At 45.2% G+C, this 19,283-nt stretch overlaps 2 protein-coding genes across 7 annotated transcripts in view; both read right to left on the reverse strand.

Moving 5' to 3' along the window:
- Positions 1-19,283, reverse strand: part of LOC119978064 (protein ELFN1-like) — a 427,227-nt gene that overhangs the window by 191,650 nt on the left and 216,294 nt on the right. The window contains exon 1 of one of the 5 annotated variants that reach the window (XM_038819423.1): positions 6,818-6,938. The exons of the other annotated variants lie outside the window; for them this stretch is intronic. The gene's annotated coding sequence lies outside the window, so the exon portion shown is untranslated. Of the gene's footprint in view, positions 1-6,817; positions 6,939-19,283 lie in introns of those variants that run through there. 5 annotated transcript variants of the gene reach the window in all.
- Positions 1-19,283, reverse strand: part of elfn1a (extracellular leucine-rich repeat and fibronectin type III domain containing 1a) — a 157,124-nt gene that overhangs the window by 102,828 nt on the left and 35,013 nt on the right. The window contains exon 1 of one of the 2 annotated variants that reach the window (XM_038819428.1): positions 6,818-6,932. The exons of the other annotated variant lie outside the window; for it this stretch is intronic. The gene's annotated coding sequence lies outside the window, so the exon portion shown is untranslated. Of the gene's footprint in view, positions 1-6,817; positions 6,933-19,283 lie in introns of those variants that run through there. 2 annotated transcript variants of the gene reach the window in all.

The raw sequence follows: 19,283 nt of genomic DNA on the forward strand, positions 1-19,283 counted from the left end.
TGACGAGACGAGAGTAGAGAGTAATCGAGGCTTTATTAAGCAGAGATGTGTTGCCTCCTGCAGCTGCTGCCAAAATGGCTGCAGCTCAGTGAGCACACACATTTATACTCCACCTACTGGGCAGAGCCAGCAGGCAGGTATCTACCCCCGTACCTCTAGTACAGGAGCCTTACCATATTACTTCTCATATACGTAATATGAAATGAAATGAATGAAATGAAAATGAAAAATGAAATAATATATACAAACAGTGGTGACTACCACATTTGCTTTGTCAGGCATGCTCAACACATTAGCTGGAATTTTTCATAGAGGAGGTGGGCCAGCCCCCTGGCTGAAAAGTCAAGGGTGAGCCTGCCTCTGCAGGTCCAGGAGGCCATGATTATATTTAAGGAGGAGCCCTCAGCCAGGAGGAGGCCTTTAAGTGGCTATTACTTGGCCACATAACGGCCTCAATTGGCCCAAGAGCAGGTGAGTCCCTGATACCTCCCCGACAGTAGTAAAAGTCCAGTGGAGGCAGGTAGATGTCAGGTACAGTACTTCCCAGTGTGCCACTCAATTTTACGTCTTTGTCAATCGGCTTCCCTGGACTGTGAGGGTTGAGTCCAATTCCAACCATTAAATCAAGGTCTCAACCAGAGAAATGTAAAATATCTTATTAATTTATTGTGAAGCACTATGGGTAAATGCTGGTTTCTTTTATTTCCCTATAATCTCTCATCCGGAAAAAACAAACACACATTGTGGAATTTGTAATAGCTCTGGATTAAAATATAACATTGGCTCACCTCCAATATCATGTAAAAGGAAAGTCGCCATAGTTTCAGATGACCGACCATAGGCTGCTTTCCCCTTTGAGGGGGAGAGCTGACAAGTGGTGATTTAATCTGAGGATCACCACATCTCAGGCAAAGGACAAGGTTGAGAAGGGGCGGGGCTTCATGAATAACCACAGCCAGTACGGGAATTGAACCCATGTTGTTGGCCTTTGTTCTGCATCACAAACCTGCAGTCCAGCCAACTGAGGTAAACCAGCCCCTTTATGTCATATAGCAGATAAGAACAGTTTGTATTGAACAAAGAGCCACAAGGGCACCTCACTAGATCTTTACAATCCTTAACTCTCCTGGTTATGAAATAAAAATCCATTAATACTCTAAATACATCATCCGTTCTCCCCTTCCACCATTCCCATTGAGCACTGTTCATGCTGCCAGTAGTCACGTTTGGTTGGTCATTAGCCTGTGAATCATAAAACACAGGATTACGCCATTAAGCTGATTTTTTTTATTTGTTCATGGGATGTGGGCATCACTGGTAAGACCAACATTTATTGCCCATTCCCACTTTTCTTGAGCTCATTCAGTCCATTGTTCTTGTGCTGGCTCTTCGAGAGAGCTATTCAATTGGACCAACTTCCTTCATTGTTCTGGGAGAAACCGCGATCGATCAAGCAAAGAACGACAAGGGAGATGTACCAGGAAGCTGTGAGCTTGTCCAAGGAGGACTAAAACTTAAAGTGATGCCAACAGAAACTTTGGAGTAGAGATCAAAAGTGACATATCTGAGTGACAGGAAGGTGGAGAGGGAGAGAGAGGGGACAGGCCCAAATATTGTTAAAGAGGAAAATAGTAGTAGGCTTTATTATTATTAATAATAATCTTTATTAGTGTCACAAGTAAGCTTACATTAACACTGCAATGATGTTACTGTGAAAATCCCTTAGTAGCCACACTCCAGTACCTGTTTGGGTACACTGAGGGAGTATTCAGAATGACCAATTCACCTAACAAGCACGTCTTTTGGGACATGTAGGAGGAAACCGGAGCACCTGGAGGAAACCCACGCAGACACGGGGAGAACGTGCAGATTCCGCACAGACAGTGACCCAATCTGGAAATCGAACACGGGTCCCTGGCACTGCAAAGCAACAGTGCTAACCACTGTGCTACCATGCTGCCACATTAGATAGAGACAGTCAAGGTGAATGGACACAGAGCCAACTTGAGCTTGATCAAGATGAAAGAGGTGACATCAGGAAATCTTACATCAGACACCTGCTGGTAAGAGGAGAAAAAGAGACCGATCCCAGGAGCTGTGCAGGAACAGAAGCACTAGAGATGGTTGACCCAAGGGTCCAGAGGTGAAGCAGAGGTGGATGCAAGCTAACAGTGGAAGAGCAGAGATCAATCTCGGGGACTAATAGAGGAGCACATTACATCAGAGGACCCTCAGGGCCATCATTCTATGGAATTTTAAAAGTTCATTATCAGGATGTTGGCATCACTGGCAAGAACAGCATTTATTGTTGGTCCCTAACTACCCTTGAAAAAAATGGTGTTGACAACAGAGTAGTTTTCTAACTCATTTCAGAGGACAGTTAAGAGTCGATCACATTGCAGTGATTCTGCAGCCGCACATTGACCAGACTGGGTAAGGATGGCAGATTTCCTTCCCTACAGGACATTAGTAACCAACCTATTTTTGTTTTTTTTTCCAACAATCCTCTAGTTTTATGGTCACTGTTACTGAAACTAGCTTTTAATTTCAGATTTAATTAAATGAATTTTTAAACTCCCCAACTGCTGCGCTTTAGATCATTAGTCCGCTACGCTACTGTATTTCAATTACATAGCATTTACAGCACAGAAATAGCCCACTCAGCCCAATGGATTTATGCCAGCATTATACTCTACACAAATCTGCTCCCACCCCTCTTTATTCCACCAGTATCTCTTTATTCCATTTTCCTTCAAGTTACCCTTAAATGTATCAATCTTATACACCTCAGGTTGCCCTTAAATGTATCAATCTTATACACCTCAGGTTGCCCTTAAATGTATCAATCTTATACACCTCAGGTTGCCTTTAAATGTATCAATCTTATACACCTCAAGTTGCCCTTAAATGTATCAATGTTAAACAACTCCATATGGTAGTGGTTCCAGATTCTAAGCACTCTCTGGGAAATAAATTTCTCATGAACTCTCTATTGGATTCATTAGTGCCTATCTTACTTTCATGGCCCTTAGCTTTGGTCTCACCCAGATGTGGGAACATCTCAACATTTAGCCTTTCGAAGTTCTTCACAATGCTAAAAGCACCCATCAGCCTCTCTTTGGCAGAGAAAAAAAACCCAGCCTCTTCAGTTTTATATGGTGATTATAATTTCTCAGCTCTATTATCAGCCTTGCAGTGTTTTTACCTCTTCTCCAGTACGGCGATCTGACTATTCGTGATGCAGGAAATGTGACCAGGATCTGATAATGAGGTACATGAATGGTAACTAATGAATGATCTGTTCCAACCAGTGGCTTAAGATGAAGCTTTTGTTAGCAGATGTTAACCAATTGAATGATGCTGTGTATAAAACTTTGACAAAAGTGATTCCCATATTCTTTCAACCTTGAATCGCAGTAAGTTGCTAATGCAAGTCTTCAGTTAACAACACGGAATGACATTTGGGAAGATGACTGAGAATATATGCCATTAAGAAGTTTTAAGAGCTCTGGAACCAATGGCAGTTAGGGTTGCCAACTCTCTAAGATTGGCCTGAAATTTCCAGGACATTAATTTCATAGACTCTTTTAAGGAGCACCCAGGAGAAAAATCATTGGGGCATTGAAAAAAACTGTTTTTAAATCATTTACTTTGTACACTTCTGTCAAGACTCATTTAACCAGGTAATGATGAGTTTTTTCACCTTCCTGTTGACCATTGGAAAATAGTGCACTGCAAGGATAGGCGTGTGGGGAAAACAATGGCGGAGGCATGGGGGAAGACCAGTTAGAGGCAGGAAGTCATGTGATAAAACCTCCAGGAATACATCCAACCAGAGTTGGCAATATTAAGTGGAAGCTGCAATCATACAGCAATCATGTCACAAAATACATAGTTCAGGTTATTCAACATCACTGCTCAGGATGCCACATTTTTCGAGGCAAGAGGCTTATGTAGCTGTGCTTCCTCTGGATTTTAATTTGTGTGGGGGGGGGGGGGGGGGGGGGGGGGGGGGCATAGAATCATAAAGCACAGAAGAAGGCCATTTGACACATTGTGCCTGTGTTTGATCTTTACAAGGAGGGCTTCAATGAGTCCCAATTCTTCTGTTCTTTCCTCACAGCTCTGTAATTTTTCACTTAACTAATGTCCAATTCTATTTTGAAATCTATGATTGATTCAGCTTCCACCACCTTTTCAGATAGTGCATTTCAGGTCATAACAACTTTAAAAATTGCATTTAAAAATGTCTCCTTATCTCTCCTCTGGCCTTTTTGATAATTATTTTAAATCTGTCTTCTCTGGTTATCAATTTTGCTGCCAGTGGAAACAGTCCAGATTCTCCAGTCTCTCTGCAAAACGCAAATCCTTCATTCTTGGTACCATTCCAGTAAATCTCCACTGCACCTTCTCCAAGACCTTGATGTTTGCTTGGCTATTTGGACAATGCAACTCAGGTCAATAAGAGTTGAAAATAAGGATCACTTTCTCAGTGCAAACAGACATGAGACTAAAGCATGTAGTGAGAGCAGGAGGAAGGGTCAGGGAATGTCCTAAATATAAAAGGGTTGACAGCTGACAAATATATATTAGCAGATTTTGATTCTGTACGGCCTATCAAGATATACCTTAGATTAGGAACTGAAAATCCATTGTAGACACGGAAAGACAGAGGAAGACACAACTGACAAAGAGACACAGTGATAGATAAAAACACAGCACTAGACAGATATAGGCACAATATCAAGCAGGTAGGTAGATGGCTGGGAATAGCAATGAGCTCTTTTTGACCTCACAAAGTGTACTTTTTTCAAGTGGATCAAAGTTATCTAGTTCAATGACTTAAGGCAGGTTGTCAATGTGATTGTCAGTGAAATGTCACAATCTGACATCTCAGAGTGGAAACTGAAAGAGAAAGAGAGAGAGAGCCAGAGAAAACGGCAGAGAGACAGACAAAAAGAAAAATAAGTAAGATAGAGTTATAAGAGTGATGAAAAAGGAGGCGGAGAGAGTGAGAGAGTTAAACAGAGAGAGTGAGAAAGAAAGGCTGAAAGATGGTAGGAAAGAGTGAATGAGGATGCGAGTGAAAAAGAAAAATTAAGTGGCTTGGGTTTGAGATGTTTGAGCAACTAAAGCTAATTTCTTCGATAGGCTCTTAATGTACTGTGCGGCCTCACAGAACTTTCAAAGAATTCCTGGTTTGCAGGAAGTCTGCTTGGAAGCTGAGGTTTTCAGGGTCGAGTTGTTTGTTCTAGGTACCAAATTGGTCATATTGGCAGCACAGGAATGGAATAATATTCTGAAGAACAATTTTCAACATGCATCTATAACGAGAGAGTTATGTCACAGCAACAGTAAAAACAGAAAAGGAAATAGCTTTGTCTGAATACCATTACCCCAAAGAATTGAAAACATGGTAGCGACTAAAACTTGCTATAAAAGTGTCAATTTTTCAACCTGATGGATGGATTTAATTTATCGCAGGCATATTGGTTTAATGGACAGTTGTCAATCCTACCAAGACACTCTACTTAACAGCTCCACAACCTCAGTGTCAACAAGGGAGAAACAAAGGTCAGTTGGGTGTGTGAATTACTATTTTAGTAAAAGTGCTCTTCCATTTCAATTAGACCCAGGATTTATGGGGTTACAGTCCAATGAATCGCTGCCACAAAATAATTGGGAGTCAAGTTGGAGCCTGCAAAAAAGCTATACTCCAATCACAAGTCACTCTCGTCAAACACCAGTCAACTGAAGCGAATTCAACCCATCAAACACTTTTGACTAACTAGATTTAAAGTAAGTAAATTTGCAGTCTCGATAAATCCCCCGTGGAAATACTGTGCATCTCATAGTTTCATGCCAGGGTCAATCTGATAGAATGCGCATTTTCATCTGGTTTGCAGAGTCAGGGCACTTGCCAACTTGAGTTAGAGTTTATTTTAAAAATCTAAACTGGGTAAATATTTTCATCAGTAACTATAGTGGTGCCCCACTATACGATTCAAAAGAGCCACTCCCTCCGGTTGATGAGGAGCTCAATCTGAACCACCCCACTTTTGTACCATCTTCTTCCATCCAAGGCTCGCCTGCACTGTAACAGAAGCCACTTATCTCTGGTTCCACCAAGATCTTCTGCGGCCTGGTTGCCGTCCTGTTGGGTAAGTACATGTGAATGAGGGTGAAAACCTTAACTGACATTGGCACCCTTGGATGCTGGGTGCAGGATATCCAGTGTGCAGAGATTGGAGAAGGTTGGACCCAGAGAAAAAGAGCGAAGAGCAAGTCTGTGCAAGGAGCTGTGGAGAAGGGCCTTACATAGGCTGCATTAGTGAACAGGCAGTTAATAGGCCAATATTTCTGTCTGTTCCCTCCCCCTATACGTGAGCCCAATTCTACTCTCACCTGATGCCCTCACACTCACGCTTTTCAGATGCATCTTCCAGCAAAGTCAAGGTTTTTTTCCCCCACCTCCCCTGCTCCCAAGTGTACTGAAACTAATTGTGGCAATTTAACCTCATTGTTTGCTGAGATCTGCTCCCCAAGAGTAAACCTTATGGTTTCCTGGTTTCAATGACTCCATTCCACACAGGGCTTACCCACTGAGCCATCAGGAGTGCAGCATGAGCTTTGAGGATCAATAATCACTTATATTACAAACTAGATGATGCTTTAGAAATGACTCTCACACAATCAGGAGCATTAGGGAAACATAGGTGAGTCCTCAATGAACTGATTATTTTTATTATGTGGAATCCCAGCCCGAAACTTTAAAATAAACAAAGCAAAGAAATTAAAAGAAAAAAATTGGACTTACCGTTTGAATTTCGTTGTCCCATTGAAGATCACACTTTTAAAATGGCTTGTCGTCAGAATGAAAATGGCTGTAAATCTCCAAAATGCACCAAAAACTTAATGAAATGGCTGTTGTAGCAATCAAAATGGCTGCCGCATCACTCAAAATGGCTGCCTGCCCTGTCTACATAAATCAAAATGTGAATGTAAGATCCAATGCACCGGCCAGTTATCACTTCAGCTCCGGACTGTGCTGCAGCCTCCATCAATGCAGCCTTTGATTTTAGACTCGACTGTCAATTAGCGTGTCATGTGCCAACAAAAATTGTAAATTTAGGTCAAGAGCGAGCCAATAAAACACAGGCCAATCTCATCGATCTGATTTCTAAATGTAATGATGCTTAACAAAAGATTTGAATGTCGGGATCATTCTTCATGAGTGCTAAGGTTGCCAACCCTCCAGGATTGTCATGGAGTTTCCGGGAATTATAAATTGATCTCCAGAACTCTGCCTCAGTAAAGCCAGGAGAAAAATCATGGGAGCATTAATTTTTTTTCATTTTCTTTGAAAGCTTTTGTTTATTAATTATAAAACTGCTGGAGATGTGAAAAAGGCTTTTTGACTAAAGGTCAAGTACCATCCAATTGGGTAAAGAATTTATATGTTTTCAAATTGATGTTGATAGGTGGGATGGGATGCTGTAGGAGGCACACAGAGGGCTGGGAGGAAGGAGAGGCTGGTTATGTGATGAAAGCTCCTGGAGTATATCCAACCAGAGTTGGCATCCCTAATGAGTAAGGGTGAGGATGTACGGTAATGCATTTGCTATCAGTTTTGTCAGCGAAAATATTCATATTAGCCAGAAAATCAATAGCACCTTCTCACCAACAGAATCGATAAATAAGTGGACTTTCCATGCCATCATTTCCTTTGTGCGTACTGCAGTGATCAATACAGTGCAACGGGTACAGTGATGGGAAGACTGCAAGGTCAGACTGAAGTCTTCCTGGGGTTAGTGTTGCCACCTGTCCCTCTGGTTTTGGACAGGACTGCTTCTGTTTTTGTGTATTGTACCCATACATTTCTCAGATGAAAACCAAGCACTGAAAAATCTGATTATATTTTTTGTAAAATACGCCTCTTATTTCCCTACTTCCTTCAATGATGCCTTCGGAAGATGAAGTTCCCATCTAATGGGGCAGGGCGGGGGGGGGGGGGGGGGGGGGGGGGCGGATGTCAGGGAAGAATTTTACAGATCATTTTACCTTTTTGATTTCAATTTTGGTCTGGAATATTTTTGCCTCCGTCAAGGGATTATGAGACTAGGGTGGGAAAGTGGAAGGTGGGAAATAATGCTCTGGGCACCATGTGTGTGGGACAGTCTTAGTGGATCAATTGGTCTTTTTCCGCTCCTCAATTTTGTTCTATTTCTAGTGATGTGTAGGCCTCTTGATGAATGTTCAACATCAATAATACTTCATAAATTCTAGAGTGATCATCCTCAATCTTTTAGACTCAGCTTACATTACATGTAGGGATGTTTTGCTCCTCAATGAATGGTTTGAAGCAGGAACACTACAAACAAAACATAAATATAAATTGAAATAAGTTAAATGGCACGGATTCCGCTTCCTGCTATTCTGCTGAAGGGTCTCAATCTCAGCTTTTAAAATTGGATCCATAGGTCGCTTCTTAGAAAGTTAGAGCTGGTTTCCAATCCTCTTGACCAAGGATATAACCCAATTGGGAGGAAGAGGTATATTAGGAAAGTAAAATTATTGAACCATTTCTCCCAAAATTAAGATTGCTTCCAGATTAGATTTTGCTGAAATTTTCCTCCTGCTTGAACCACAAACATGGTTTAATTTAAATAATTGATCATGGGAAGCCTCTCTTTATTTGCCAAGTTACTGCAGAGACCAATACTAGTCCTCACTCATGATGGGGACTCATAAAAGTAGAATGTTTTATATTCAGTACACAGTGTTTAAACTAGCAACAGAAGTAAGTGCCCAGATAGGCGTCAAAGTGGTTAGCACTGTTGCTTCACAGCTCCCGGGTCCCAGGTTTGATTTCTGGTTTGGGTCACTGCCTGTGCAGAGTCTGCACATTCTCCCCATGTCTGCGTGGGTTCCCTCCGGGTGCTCCGGTTTCCTCCCACATTCCAAAGATGTGCAGGTTAGGTGGATCAGCCATGCTAAATTGTCTCTTAGTGTCCAAAAAAGGTTAAGTGGGGTTACTGGGATAGGGTGTAGGTGTAGGCTTAAGTAGGGTGCTCTTTCCGAGGGCCGGTGCTGACTCGATGGGCTGAATGGCCTCCTTCTACACTATAAATTCTATAATTCTATGAATCAAGCCCACAGACAAGTAGTTGGGACGTTTCGACGATAATTGGCGTGATATATTTTATTCTTGTCCACTCCTCAAAGAATTATGTTGTGCCTACAGTTTTTTCATAAAATTAACACCAAAGCCCTGGAGCCCCAATGTAACTTATCACTTAATAACTAACATGAAGCTTTCTCAGACACATGTACCAGCGTAGATGCTCGTGGCGAGGATGCTGGACATTTCACAACCACATCATGGAATGGTTCACTGGCTGATGGCTCCTTCACCCCCCAAGGGCATTGGGAATTGAACCAGGTAATGGATTGACTCATTCAGTTATAGGAGTGGCTCTGTAATCCCCTTCTCCCAAAGGGAGCCTGTATTTGAAGCCAATATGGGTCTGAGATAGGGCTATATTGTAACTTCCATCCAAAAGGAGTGCAGCTCCTTATGAGAATATTGGATTCGCAAATCACTCATTTTACCTTGTCACTCAAAAAATTGGTGCTCTCTTTTCTTCTCAAGTCCTAAGTCCTTTTTTCCTCCCATCAAGTATCGTCACCTATTGTTAAATTACTCCCTCCTCCTTCACCTTGCACCATCTCTTTGCCATACTATTCTAATTTTTTTAACCCCAAAACCCTCAATTTTATCTCTTCCTAGACATTTACATTCAATTAAGCTTTTATTTTCTTCACTTTCTGTATTGTACTTTCCTTTTCTGCTGTCTGAGAATATTCAACTTTGACTTATCCTTCACTTTGGAATTATAGTGTATGTCCAGTAGATTTTCCCACACTGAAGAGTAGCTCATAGGTTTGGTCAATATTTATTTATTTATTTTTTAAAAAATTATTGGTTACTGTTCACTCTGCTTCTGATAATTAGTTGCCTCTCACACAACACTCTTGGTTGTAGGTAATATGCAATTGTCTACAAACTAAATTTTAGCCCCCCCACTCCAATTTGCAACTTTTAACTTGGATGGCATAGTGGCTAGCACTGCTGTCTCACAGGACCCAGGTTTGATTCCAGCCTTGGGTGGTTGTGGAGTCTGCACATTCTCACCGTGTCTACGTGGGTTTCCTACGGGTGTTCCGATTTCCTCCCACAGTCCAAAGGTGTGCAGGTTAGGTAGATTGGCCATGTCAAAATTGTCCCTTAGTGTCTAAAGATGTGAAGGTTAGGTGGAGTTATGGGGGTAGGGTGAGGGCGGGGGAGTGGTCCTAGATAGGGAGCTCTTTCAGAGGGTCGGTACAGACTCAATGGGCCACATTGCCTCCTTCTGCACTGTAGGAATTCTATGGAACTGACTGAAAACCTATTCAGTTATGCAGAGTTAAAATCGGGCCCTGTGGACAATGTTGGAGGAAGTGGTTTCTGTGGACAGACAGCACAAGAGGGAAAGTACCTGTCAGAGTCTTTCAGCATCAACATTTCAAGGCACCTCATCAGTTTTTCATCAGTTTCAAATACCTGAATACCTGCCACAAGAGACAAAAGTTGCTCCAGACAGATATTTAGAAAATAAATCAATAAACCCATCATAACTGGTGCTGTGGGGACTATTAATTTGTTTGCTCCAAATGGGTGTTAATTAGATTAACATGTGCCCTATTGAAAGAGAGAGTCTGAACTCTGTTCTTTATCAGCAGAAACCAGCAGACTGAGCGCCTCCTCACAGAACCTGGAGGGCACTCAGTCACCAGTAAATCTCTGGCACAAACATACATCTGAGCTCCATTCAGATACAGTTTATTTTTAATCAACACAACATTTAAGGTGTGAATGACTTGACAATTAACTTTTAACAACCCTCAGAATACGCAGGCACGTGAGTAGCTCAGGTCTTTGCTATCTATCTTCGCTCCTTTTTACTTTCTCCTGAACATCCTTTTGCATGACTGATACATTGGCATTCGTCAGTTTATATTTTTGTGCCTCCAATATTCTCCAGTCTTCTACTTAAGACATGGTCATGCTGGATTATAATCCCACTGGTATTTTGGCCATTTTTCATGTGTATGCCCAGATAATGAAAGTCAGTATACTATTCAATCAAGGGGCATCACAGAATCTAATTCTATCCTTGTGAAATATCCAGATACTTGCACTTTCCAGTAGGGGGGTCAATAGATAGTGATCAGTGATGGAATCCTTCCTTGTTATTCACCTTGTGCCTCCCTTGTCCATTGTTCAAGCAAATATGGAAGGCTACTGTTACTCAGGCAAAGAACACATAACTCAGGGGTGAGCAGGCATGAACCCAGAATCTTCCTGGTTGCTTTGGCTCAATCTAAAAACTGGGTGGCACAGTTAACAAGCGGAGCCACTTCCATGAATATAAAAAGGGTGGGTGAGTCAGTGTCTAGTGTGAGTGGACAAAGAGAATGTAGATATGGGCGCGATTCTCCGCTGCCCAGGCCGGGTGGGAGAATTGCGGGAGGGCCGCTCTGGCACCCCCCGCGATTCTCCCACCCCCCCCAAAATGGCGTGTCGCGTTTTGCGACACGCCGCTCGGAGAATCGTGGGTCGCCGTTTTTCACGGCGACCCGCGATTCTCCGGCCCGGATGGGCCGAGCGGCCTGCCGTTCCTGACCTGTTCACGCCGGCGGCAACCACACCTGGTCACTGCCGGGGTGAACATATCGCAAAAGGTGAGTTTGGGGCCTGTGGGGGGGCGGAGAGGGGAGCGAGCACCACGGCCGTGCTTGGGAGGGGACTGGCCCGTGATCGGTGCCCACCGCTCGTCGGGCCGGCGTCTCCAAGAGACGCACTTTTTCCCCTCCGCTGCCCCGCAAGATCAAGCCACCACGTCTTGCGGGGAAGCGGACAGGAAGATGGCAACCGCGCATGCACTGGTTGGCGCCGGCCAACCTGCGCATGCGCGGCTGACGTCATTAGGCGCCGCCGGCCGTGTCATTCCCGGCAGCCGAGTTCCCCACAACGCCGCTCTGCGCCCCCCGGGGGGGAGAATAGGGGGCGAGGAGCTCCGGGTTTCACGACGCCGTCGGCCGTTGCGGAGAATTCCGCGGATGGTCAGAATATGCATGATGATAGGAAAAGTGCTGTAATTGTCATTATTCTTTATGGAGGTAACAATGATGAAATGTGATCCGAGAAGTAACAGGAATCTGTCCAATATCTATCCTCCCAAAACCATTTAATATCACATTCAGGGATGTCAATATAAGTTACTTGATTTCAAATTAATTCACTGTGCTTGAAATACTTTAGGGTGGCTGAGAGATTTGATAAGGTGCTATATAAATATAATTTTGTCTTTAACTATGCTCATTCTTCAAGTAGCCTTGAGATTAATGTGACTGCTTTGAATTGTTATGAGATATTTCATATTATATGTAACAACAGTTTTGGCGTAAATTAACTCTTAAAAAGCACCTCACTTAATCAGACAATTCTATTGTCAATTCTTTTATGAATTGATCTGTCTGAGGATGACTTCTGGCATAGTACACAAGAACAGATGGAAAAGGGTTGGAGGGAAGATTAAACAAATCAAGAGGTCATGGTTAGGGTGTATAATTCTCCAATACTGTGGAAAGAGAAGACTGAGGAGGCGGAGAAATGGCAACTTTTGGATGCCCACGGGAAGAATAAATTGGAGTAGGAGATGGTGCATTGACTCTTAGGTCTTGATTTTTGCAGAGTCATGGAGATTCTACACTTTATCCAAAATTATGCCAGGACCTTGGATCTGGAAGTCCTGCCGCCATTTCTGATGTACCATATTTTTGTTGATAGGGTACAGGGACATGAATTACACATGGGGGAAACCTTAACCCAGCATGGCCAGATTAACTCACTGTTGAGTTCAAACAGACGCCATTTTCACTCGAGTGAGGGCCTTATCCTGCGTGAGACATAAAGATTTTTTTTAGAGTAAATGTAAATGTTCATAAAAGTCAGATAAGGTATTTCGAATTGTCAAGTTATATAAATCCCCTGCCCTTTAATACAAAGTAACAAAAATCAATTCTTGCAATTTGAATAGCTGTTTGTTGATGTAACACAAAGGGTTATCATTATAGCATAATTACTGCTTTGCTGCTTTAGTAATCTGCCATGATCACATTGGGGTGGGGGGTGGAGGGGGTGGTGTAGGTTCATAGTTTGATTGACAGCTGAAAGGTTATTAAGGGATTAGCTGTCTTTGATGTGGGGTTACAAGTACAAATGTTTGTTTTTAGAAGGAGTTAAATACTTGAGGGGGTTCAAATGTATTGAGTGCGCTTTTGTCAATGAGAATGTATATTATTGAGGAACATCAATAATATATACTTAGAACTTGATTTTATTTTATCTAAGCATGGTTCCTGAGGTCTGCTCATGGTGGATACTGGTGAGATGGCATGGAGCATGAAAGGACAAAGGGTGTTAAGTAGGGAATATGGGTTAACACTAAGTTGGCATGGGGCTAGAAGGGGTCATGGGGATGTGTGGGGGCAGTCATGCACTTGCATGAGTTGCACTAAGTTGGCATAGGGGCTACACAGGGTCATGCAGATAAGTAAAGGGGCATATATTCGCATGGAGAGTATGTGGGGCCAATATGGTGGGCCTGGGGGCATGGTATGATATGGATGGGGCATGAGGAATGGGCGGTTGGTGAGGAGATGTGAGGGTTGAGGGCCTAATATTCAACCACACATCTGGGATGATGTCTCAGAGGACTGAAGCGGGTCCTTTGATTAGCCCACCTCGGCACAAGGTAGCCCTTGTGGCTGCCTGTGAACTTTTTCTGGGGTTGGCAGGCCTGACTCAGCATGCACCCATGCCTCTCTGGAACTAAGATCCCATTATGCAGGGCACTTTTTCCTGAGGCAAATGCGGTGAGCCAGGAAATTTCCTGAATCTGCACACCTTCCTCAGGAGCAAAGGTCTGGTCCTTAATTTGAGGGTAGTTGTTCTGTAATGTTATATCAATTAATAATTTTCAATAGTGATGAAATATCCTTTTAGGTCAATATTTGAAAGTTACATAGAATTTTCAGCTTTACAGAAACAGGCCATTTAGCCCAAAAGGTCTCTGCCAATGTCTATTCTCCATATGAGCTTCCTCCCACGTTCATCCTTTCTCAGAAATGCATCTATGCTATTTTCCTAAACCACTCCATGGGGTAGTGAATTTCACATTTATGCTACTCTCTACGTAAAGTAATTCTTCCTAAATTTCCGACTGGAGTTATTGGTGATTTGAGATATGGAATTCACCTAGTTTTGGACTCCCCTAATGTGTAAAGTTCTTTCACATGAATGATGCACACCAGTACTTTAAAATAAGCAATATGATTGATTAAATTCCAGTTGAAAGCACCTTTGAGATATTATTGACTAGAGCAGTGTAATACATTCAGGTAACCTTGTGGCTAGTTTAACAAGGGGCTGTCTGTCTCCCTATCAATGATCTTTTAGCAGATCCTGAGTAGGCAGCGTGGGAAACAACAGTTGGTGGTCCCCACCTCCCAATTTTCTCCCATTGATCTGTCCTGCTGGGCTAGTACAAGCTAAATGTATGCTAATGAGGGCAAACGTAATTTCACTTTCGCCATCTACTTACACTCTTCAGATGCTGGAGGCAGGAGCTTGCTTGCTTAGTCGTGGTATGCAGTGTGCAGATATTGGCGTTGGGTGAGCTCCTAGAGCAAGAAGGGAATGGGGAGGGGTGGGGGTTGGTCAGACGTGTGCAATGAGGAAAACTAGGAGAGAGGCCATTTGCAGCTATTGTTCGTGAAATAAAAAATGTTTAAGATTTAAAAAAATATTTGAACAGGCAGCAGGCTGGCTATCTATTTCTTCCTCAGCCATCTTCCCACACTCCCCCAACCCCACTCTTCCACCAACGGAGTGCTCCAAGGTAAGGCTATGACTAAAGTAATACAGTGCTCTGCCCTTTATTAAGGGAATTCCTCAGCTGACGCTAAGGAGCCTATCTTCCCTCTCTAGATGACTACTGGGCTGGTAATACAGCTAGGTTCAGTGTGCCATTTCTGGAGTAGATGGGGGCTCTGCTGTGCCTTAATTGGAGAGAAAGCAAAAAAAGGTATTGTCATTTTTAGTATGGTGCTCTAGATATTCTTTGCCTTAGTTGAAATATTAAAACAGCCAGAAATACTCAGAATCCAGCTGTAAATCTCATTCCATCACAGTCTTTCTTGTTTTATCATATTTTATTGATATTCTCGTGTCAATGCTCCTCTGAATTTTCTTCTATTATTCTTCCTAAACTCTGACAATGACATCCTCTACACTTTCTCCCTCCCTGTCTTAGCCATACTGACAGTATGACTTGTTGGACTACTCCTTGGGCGGAATTCTCCGCAACACCCGACACCGTCGTGAAACCCGGAGTGTTTCACGATGGCGTCGGAGGCCGCTCCTCGCCCCCTATTCTCTCCCCCCCCCCGGGGGGGCTAGGAGCGGCGTTCCGTAAATCTCGGCCCCGGGCCTTGTCGCTGGTGTCGAGGCCTGGCGAGCCGAGAATGACGCGGCCGGCGGTGCCTAATGACGTCAGCTGCGCATGCGCGGTTGTCGTCTTCCCCTCCGCTGCCCCGCAAGACGTGGCTGCTTACACTCTTCAGATGCTGGAGGCAGGAGCTTGCTTGCTTAGTCGTGGTATGCAGTGTGCAGATATTGCCATTGGGTATAGGCGGAGGGGAAAGAGTGCCTCTCTTGGAGATGCCGGCCCGATGATCGGTGGGCACCGATCGCGGGCCAGTCCCCTCCCGAGCACGGCCGTGGTGCTCACTCCCCTCTCCGCCCCCCACAAGCCCCAAACTCACCTTTGGCGCGCTGTTCATGCCGGCAGCGACCAGGTGTGGTTGCCACCGGCGTGAACAGGTCGGGAACGGCAGGCCGCTCGGCCCATCCTGGCTGGAGATTCTCGGGTCGCCGTGAAAAATGGTGACCCGCGATTCTCTGAGCGGCGTGTCGTAAAATGCGACACGCCATTTTGGGGGGGGTGGGAGAATCGCGGGGCGTGCCAGAGCAGCCCTCCCGCGATTCTCCCACCCGGCCTGGAGAGCGGAGAATCGCGCCCCTTGTTTACCTGAAGTTCAATTGCAGGAAACTCCTCATCAAAATTTAGATTTTCTTCCTCTAACCTTCCTCTGGTGATTTGTCATACTGTACTGACCTTGCCTCCCACTGGTTACTTGTCGCCCTATACTGACCCTGCCTCCCACTGGTCAGATGTCCCTCAGTACTATCTTCAAAGTTCTTATATATTTTCCCATCTCCCAAATCCATGCCCATCTTTCCCAGTAGCGCATGTTTCAATCTCTCCAATCAGGTTTCCACCCTTGTCACAGTAAGAAACAGCTATTGCAAAATTCACAAATGACATTCAATGTGACTGTGGCAAAGGCAAACTATCCTTTCTCGTCCTTCTCAGCCTGCCTGCAGGTTTTGCCAGAGGTGGTCACACTATCCTCTTCCAACTTCTCTCCACCTCTGTTATATAATTTTGTGGGATCCACTCAACTGGTTCTATTCCTACCTATTTAAACATAGCCAGGTGCAGAATTCTCTGGCCATTTGCTGGCGCAGGATTATCTGGTCCTGCTGAGAGCGCACCCCTGCCCATGGGTTTCTGGGCAGCATGAGGTGGCTTCATTAGGAATTCCCATTGACAGCGGCGGGAGCAGAGAATCCCGCTGTCAGAGAGCGGTGCCGACTCCCGCTACCGGAGAAACACCCATCTGGGAGGCCGGAGAATCCAGCCACAGATTAGCACCTGAAATGGGTTGCATCCTGCTCCTACACAGTAGTGTCGCCCGCAAGGATCTATCCTTACCCCCTCCCTGCTATTTATTATGGAGAAGTTGTTTGTGACAAAATACAAAAACACCAGCTTGGACTATCTTGTGGGCATTGGGAGCCCAACATTCCCAGCATGCCCACCAGTGCACCAGCACATCCTTTTGGGAGACCGTCCCTGAATCAACTGCCTCCCTGCTCACCATACTATTAAGGATGTTGAGTACGTTTCTGATGCTGCAGGCCAAATCAAGGGCCTGCAATGGTGTCAAGCTGGCAGCCTCACCTGGATAGGCAGGTAGGTGAGAGCAAGGGTGCCTCAATATGGAGATGCTCTTGGCTGCTTTCCAAAAGAAGTCCAAAACTATCATGGGCACACTGAAGACTTGAGTTCGTATAACACCCTGATATGGGTCTGACATCGGAATCACATCCTTTGTCTTTGGTCCCCACCACAAGCTAAGCTTCCTGTCTGTTGATGCCATCCCTCTGCTTGGCAATAGTTAAAGGCTGAAACCAGACTGCTAGCAAACGTAAATCATATTTGACCCTGAAAATGTCCTTCCTACCAACACCATCACTAAAATCACCTATTTCCGCCTTCATAACTCTTCTCCTGCTTTGGTGCATCTGCTGTCATCCATGATTTTGTTACCTCTAGACCTGCCTATTCTAAGACATGCTGGGCCTCCATAAACTTGGTGACATTCAAACTGCACCTGATTCCCTAATTCACACCAAGAGGCGCCCTTTCTGAACCATATTGGCTCCGGGTTAAGCAACGCCTCAATTTAAAAATTTTCAAATCCCTCTATGGCCTCAGCCCTCCCTCCCTCTGTCATCTTTTCAAGCCCTACAATCCTCCAAGATATATGCTCTCCTCTGGGCGGAATACTCCGACCCCCCGCAGGGTCGGGGAATCACCTGGGGCCTTTGTAAATCCCGCCCCCGCCGTGGCCGGAATTCTCCGCCACCCGGGAATCGGTGGGGGCGGGAATCACGCCCCGCAGGTCAGCGGGCCCCTCGCGCCGGTCGGCGGGCCCCCCGCGGCGATTCTCCGGCCCACGATGGGCCGAAGTCCCGCCGCTGACAGGCCTCTCCCGCCGACGTGGTTTAAACCACCTCTGGTGCCGGCGGGAGCAGGTGGTGGGAGTGGGCCCCGGGGTCCTGTGGGGGGCGCGGGGCGATCGGACCGCGGGGGGTGCCCCCACGGTGGCCTGGCCCGCGATCGGGGCCCACCGATCGGCGGGCGGGCCTGTGCCGTGGGGGCACTCTTTTTCTTCCACCGCCGCCACGGCCTCCACCATGGTTGAGGCGGAAGGGACCCCCTCCACCACGCATGCGCCGGTGGTGACGTCAGCAGCCGCTGACGCTCAGGCGCATGCCCGGACTCACGCCGACCGGCGAAGGCCTTTCGGCCAGCCCCGACGCCGGTCGGCGTGGCTCCAAAGGCCGTTGCCGCCAGTCGGCGGAGTGGGCGCCACTCCGGCATGGGCCTAGCCCCTAAAGGTGTGGAGAATTCCGCACCTTTGGGGAGGCCCGACGCCGGAGTGTTTGGCGCCACTCCGCTATGCCGGGACCCCCCGCCCCACCGGGTAGGGGAGAATACCACCCCTGGTCTTTTGAACATCGCCAGTATTAATTGCTTCACCACTGGTGACCATGCTCTCTGCTACCAGGGCCCTATGCTCTCGCTTAACCTCTCCCCATATCTTCCTTCGTTTTTCTTTAAGACATTCCTTAAAATTTATATCCATGTGACCAAAGTTTTGGTCATCTGACCTAATATTTATTTCTGTGGCTCATTGCCATATTTTATTTTATAATGTTTCTGTGAAATGTCTCAGAATGTTTTCTCACATATCTGGTGCCATATACACACAAGTCGCTGTTGTTGCTGCCCCCTACCTCCTATTGGTCAGTTGTCCCTCTATACCGGCCTCTATCTTCCTCTGGTCAGCTGTCTCATGATACTGCCAATAGCATTCTCTAGCCAGTTGTTCTTTTTTCTTAACGCTACCTTATACTGGACAGCTGTCCCTCTGAGCTGTCCTCTGCCTTTCACTGGTCAGTTCTTCCTCTGCCCTGACTCTTACATTCTTCTGACCAGTTGTTCCTCTTTCTTAAACCTACATTCCACTGGTCAGTTGTCCCTGCCTGTTGACCCAAAGCTTCCTCTAGTCAGTTATTTCACTTTACTGACCATTAGTTTCATCCGGTGAGTTGGCCTACCCAAAAGGACTTCAAACAATTCATCTTCAGCACATTAAAAATGGTAATACATTAAATAGACAAGCTGTAATGGGGCTAAGGAACACACTGAACATATTCGGCCGGTGGCAGAAAATTGGACTAAAACATGGACACAGAATAATAA

This window comes from Scyliorhinus canicula, chromosome 15 (genome assembly GCF_902713615.1).
Source record: "Scyliorhinus canicula chromosome 15, sScyCan1.1, whole genome shotgun sequence".
In the NCBI taxonomy this organism is placed as follows: Eukaryota; Metazoa; Chordata; class Chondrichthyes; order Carcharhiniformes; family Scyliorhinidae; genus Scyliorhinus; species Scyliorhinus canicula.